Source organism: Anolis carolinensis, chromosome 2 (assembly GCF_035594765.1).
Source record: "Anolis carolinensis isolate JA03-04 chromosome 2, rAnoCar3.1.pri, whole genome shotgun sequence".
NCBI lineage: Eukaryota > Metazoa > Chordata > Lepidosauria > Squamata > Dactyloidae > Anolis > Anolis carolinensis.
Window position 1 is genome coordinate 113,617,211 of NC_085842.1, and position 6,000 is coordinate 113,623,210.

The 6,000-nt window shown below is 42.0% G+C and overlaps 1 protein-coding gene across 1 annotated transcript in view; it reads right to left on the reverse strand.

Moving 5' to 3' along the window:
* The window catches only part of LOC100560702 (janus kinase and microtubule-interacting protein 2), a 124,388-nt gene extending 121,783 nt beyond the window's left edge, over window positions 1-2,605 (reverse strand). The window contains exon 1 of the mRNA XM_003217438.4: window positions 2,402-2,605. The gene's annotated coding sequence lies outside the window, so the exon portion shown is untranslated. The remainder of the gene's footprint in view (window positions 1-2,401) is intronic.
* Window positions 2,606-6,000: the final 3,395 nt, after the last annotated feature.

Sequence of the window (6,000 nt, forward strand, 5' to 3'; positions counted from 1 at the left end):
AAATCTAGTTTGTTTATATTTATAAACTGTTTTTAGGTCAATCCTGACTCTTTTCTAAGTATCTGTAGGATATGCACATGGTTATAACATTTGATTGTCATTTCCATGTTCCATTTTTAAGAGTATTTCTTTAAGGCAATGATTTTTTTTGGAAAAATGTAGTAACTTGAAAGGCTATGTGCTCTGAATGAGAAATACATGTGTGTTCATTGTGCTATAAATACTCTGGAAATGTCTTTTTATTGTGAACCCAGTGGACAGGATATCTGTATCTCACTGATCACATCATTGGTATTAAAGAAATAGTAAACTTTCCAAATTATCATCTCAAATCACTCTTGGGTTCTTTTATTAAATGCCATCTTCCTTGAAACCAATGTACCAGTTAAGGGATTGTTTGTAAAATTAATTCTCCAAAGGTTAAAACGATGCCATAGAAGAGCATCTGATGATTTTATGCCTTATTTCCTCATATATTTTTGAAGAAATCACTTATATTAAAGAAACAGTTCCAATTTAATTAACTAATCAAGAGCAATGTGTGGTCTCCCAGATGTTGGACTGTAAATTCCCTAAATCCCATCCAGTATAGCCAATGGTGAGGGATTATGGAAGATACAGTCTGGCATCAGGAACATCACCAGTTGTCTATTTCTCAATGAAAGAGAAAGTAAAAAGGCACATTTGTTCCCTCAAGATGTGATAACTTTTAGCCCCCACCCCTGACGTTTCTGTGGGTATAAAAACATAATTATTGTGACTACAGTTGATATCTAACACCTGTTTTGTTAGAAAAAATATGTGGCCTACATAGGATAATAGCTCTATTAGGCAGTCATGTTGTGAATCTGCAACTAGAATGAGTACTACCACAATACATGGTGTTTACATGGTATCATGTCATTTTGACATTTTGATTTATTTCTCTTGGTAGAATAAAAATGTAAAATGGGCCCAGACCATATATCAGGATAGTTCTGTATTGGTGTGGCTGAAGCAATAAATATGAAGTCCTCCAGGTCCTGTTGGATTAACATTCCCATCAGCCCTAGCTGGCATAACCAGTGTTGTGAGATGGTAGCAGCTGTAGTCCAACATCTGGAGGACCACATGTTCCCTCATCCTTGACATAACACAATAATAGATGTCTCTATCTAAATTCTGTTGTTAAACTAAGTGATACAGAATAGAACTGATGGTTTTATTTTCATAATACCTTTCTTTCTAAAATCTAAGAAGATGAAATGCCATCTAGGGAGTATTTCAGCCACAGAATGAAGCGGAAAAATTGCAGATATTGTGATATGACTCATATGTGATATGAAGTATCAAAATAGAGGGCTGATAGAGATGGGCTGTTATTATTTGTCCAGCTTCCCTAAACAATCTATTCAATGTTCAGTATCTTTATATTTTTTCTTTTGAACAGAATATAGGAAGAGCCCCTCTGGATCTGACCAAAGGCCTATCTAATTTAGCATTCTGGCTCCCCAGATGAATCTAGAAAGCTCATAGGACTTGAGAGTAATAGAGTAGCCATGACAGTTAATGGAAAGAAGCTGTGAATTAGTGCTATACAACATTCCAAACGTATAATATAGATCTGCCGTAAAGTGGCTGAAATGAAACCAAGTGACTATAAATCACTCATACCAGCTCAAGTGGAATGTGCTGTCAGTCACTCCCTGCCAATGAAATCAGCACATGTATGGTACATACAAAGCTACAAAGAACTCCAGATGTGTATTGAATATGCAAACACAGACACACCAACACATATACGTTTCCATATATACTGCATCTGACCTAGATCTTTAACCAATGCGACAAAAATGAATCAAGACAAAGCATATAAACCACCGCTATGTTAAAGATATCCATAGATCAGTTACGGTCAGGATCTGAGGTTGCTTATTTCTGGCATTGCTACAGCTGGTTAGAGCACATTGGACTTCATTAAGGCCCGGCCCAGTATTTGGAAATCACAAGGAGGAATTAAAACCCATCAGAAACAGCAACTGCATTTTCCCAGTCTGACAGCCATTTACAGTACATCCTGGTGTTTTTCACTAATGGAAATGACCATATATAAAAGCATCTCTATGTCCAATGATTGTTACAATTAATCCTAGAGTCGCATTTCCCAAGACGGCCTCTAATCAGTCTTCAATCCCTCTCCATCTTTGCTTTCCCCTCACTCTCACACAAACCCCCTCCCCCACCCTTTCTGGCAGCTCAGATGAAAGTCATTGTTGCATGGTTAGGATGCAGATGCCAAGAGACAGAAAGAAAAACAGCAAATGCCCATGGCCATTGGATCAGCCCGAGCCAAACTGAAATCCCCCCACCCTAAAAAAAAAACAGTGATAGAGCCCACAGTTCGGGATCACATCATGCTCACCATGTTGAAGCTAAGGGATGATGCTGAAAGGCAAGGAGGGATGGGTGAGCCAGATCCATTTTCCCTTCCCTGGAGGTGGCTTCAGAGCACAACATCAGCATCTATTCACCCCTCCCTCCCTCCGGCTTGGTGATGCTGAAGATGGAAACCACCCACCCACCAGCAAGACAGCCACCTCCTTCCTTGGAGGAGGAGGAGGGAGGAGGTTGATGAGCTCACAGAGACAGAGCCTGGAAATTGCAGCATGCACCGCCTCCTCCTCCTCCTCCTCCTCCCCTGCTGCGGTGCTTTGCTCTCTCTGGGCACCATGGCAACAGCCATAAAAGATGGAGGGGAAGCAAGGAGATGGGGATGGCAGTGGTGATGGGGAGGGCTGGAAGAGAGAGTCAAGCTCACTCCACAGAGGAAAATCTCCTTTTGACAGGCAAGCAAATCACTTAATTCATGGCTGTTATCAATGTCAAGGAGAGAAGGGTGAATTTCTCACCCAAGGAGGTCAGAGCAAGGCTTCCTATTTATAATCCTCCTCCCTATTAAGAGGAAACTCCCCCAGTCTTCTCTCCTTCCCTGTTCCAATATTGGAGCCTTTCTCCGCCCTTCCTGCAATGAGAAACAGGGGTTAAATGCAGTTGTGGAAAAGTCAGTCTGAAGGACACAATTACCGAAGGAGCTCGGAGGATTTGTTTGGCATGGGAATCTACTGTAATGTTTCCTGGCTGGTGAAAAAAGCAAGCAATAAACAGTATATAAATATATAGGAGACAGAAAATACTGTGTATTTCTGTGTTCATTGCAAACACATACAGACTTCTCAATGATGTTAAGATTCCTACCCTTTCCTCAACCCACACAGCAAATATGACATAAATATACAGTTCTCATCAATCGCAGAGTGAAAGTGAGTATGCTGCCTGTGGCCCCTTTTATTTATTATCTAGAGTTTTGTCCTCCCTTTCCACACAGCGCCCTAGGTAGCTAAAGTCAATGATAAAGTGATCTTGTTAAAATAAATAACAACAAAAGAAAGCAGATAGAAACAATCCATAAAAAACATTGCAATAAAATTATTGTAACTAAGCAGCAAGAAGAAAACACACCAATCAGAGGCCTGTGTAAAAGCCATACCTAGAGACTAGGGGCCCTTCCAAAAGGCTCTATATCCCAGGATTTCTGTTTATTCCAGATTATCTGGCAGTACGGGCTTATATAATCCAGTTTAAAGCAGAAAACCTGGGATCAGATCCTGGGATATAGAGCCTGTCTGAAAGGGCTCTAGGTGGTTCTTCCTCGGAAGGAATTCATCAGCTAGAATCTGCGTCGTTCTGTCCAGAGTATGGGCATACCTATGATAGTCCTAGCTGGATGAGTTTGAGTGATCTCTAAATCCAGGCTACATTACTGCTCCAGATGGGCCCCAGAGACAGCCACACAACCCAACCAAACCCTCCACAGCACCCTGTTGGTTTCCAAATGTTCCAGATAGGCTGAGATCACATTGGTCCCACTGCTGTCATTTCGGTTCCCATGTTGCTGCCACTGTTCCCAGTCAGTCTGAGCTCTTGGCTATAATTCTACCGATGCTAGAATGAGGTTTGCACACAACTAGAAGGAGATGGGGAGATTATTGCACTGATTTTATGGGTCTTATTCTAGTTGGCATTAGCAAATGGGGGTCATTCCCCATGTATTACCTTCAGCCCAGAGCTGGTGGTGGTTGTTGTTGTTGTTGTTGTTGTTGTTGTTGTTGTTGTTGTTGTTGTTGTTGTGTGCCTTCAGGTTATTTCTGACTTAAGGAGGCTCTAATATGAATTTATGAGACTTTCTTAATAAAATGTATTCAAGGGAAGTCTGACATTGCTTTTCTTTTTGGTTGAGAGAATAAGGGCCCTTCCACACAGTCCTATATCCCAGAATGTCAAGGCAGGAAATTCCACATTATCTGGTTTGAACTGGATTATATGGCAGGTTGCCAGTTCAGAATCCAACCTGGGAGAGTGCAGATGAGCTCCTTCTATCACCTCCAGTTCATGTGAGGACATGAGAGAAGCCTCCCACAAGGATGGTAAAAACATCAAAAACAGGGTTATTGTGTGTTTTCCGGGCTGTATGGCCATGTTCCAAAAGTATTCTCTCCTGACGTTTTGCCCACATCTATGGCAGGCATCCTCAGAGGTTGTGAGGTATGGAGGAACTAAGCAGGGGAGGTTTATATATCTGTGGAAGTTCCTGGGTGGAGGGAAAGACCTCTTGTCGTTGGAGGCCAGTGTGAATGTTGTAATGTTGTAAACCTTCGTTAGCATTAAAAGGCCTTCCCAGCCTCACATCCTGGCCTGGGGGGATCCTTTGTTCAGAATCGTTAGCTGCCCCTGATTGATCCATGTCTGGAATTCTTCTGTTTTCAGAGTGCTGCTCCTGATTTACTGTTCTGATTTTGGAGTTTTTAAATACTGGTAGCCAGATTTTGTTCATTTTCATGTTTTCTTCCTTTCTGGTGAAATTGTCCATATGCTTGTGGATTTCAGTGGCTTCTCTGTGTAATCTGACATGATAGTTGTTGGAGTGGTCCAGCATTTCTGTGTTCTCAAATAATATACTGTGTCAAGGTTGGTTCATCAAGTGCTCTGCTATGGCTGATTTCTCTGGGTGAGTTAGTCTGCAATGCCTTTCATGTCCTTTGACTCATGTTAGGGTGCTGTGTTTGGTGGTCCCTACGTAGACTTGTCTACAGCTGCATGGTATACGGTAGACTCCTGCAGAAGTGAGAGGATCACTCTTGTCCTTCACCTAACATAGCATTTGTTGGATTTTCTTAGTGGGTCTGTAGATAGTTTGCAGGTTGTGTTTCTTCATCAGTTTGCCTATGTGGTCAGTGGTTCCCTCGATGTATGGTAGGAACACCTTTCCTCTGGGTGGATCTTTGTCTTTATACTCATGGCTTGTTTTTGGCCTCACAGCTCTTCTGATGTCCATGGTGGAGTATCCATTGGCCTGTTTAGGTGGTTTAGTTCACCTTGTCTGTCAGGGCTTTAATTGTGCTTCTTTTTTGACTTGGGTAATGGTTGGGGGTTTTATGAAGGTATCTATCTCTGTGTGTAGGTTTTCTGTAAACTGTGTGGCCCAATTGTTGATTGGGTTTGCGGATGACTAGAACATCTAGAAATGTCAGTTTTCCTTCCTTTTCTTTTTCCATGGAGAAACAAGCCCTAGAAACAGCACCAAAAAAGCCCACTATATGGTTCAGATATGTTCTAGAGATGAATCAGTTAGGGGCAGATAATGACTCTGAACAAAGGCTTCCCCCAGGCCAGGATGTGACACTGGGAAGGCCTTTTAATGCTAACAAAGGTGATTAATTACAACATTCACACTGGCCTCCAACAGACAAGAGTTCTTTCCTCTCACCCAGGAACTTCCACAGATATACAAACCCTCCTTGCTTAGTTTCTCCATACCTCACAACCTCTGAGGATGCCTGCCATAGATGTGGGCGAAACGTCAGGAGAGAATACTTCTGGAACATGGCCATACAGCCCGGAAAACACACAACAACCCTGTCATCCCGGCCATGAAAGCCTTCGACAACACATTGAACATCAAAA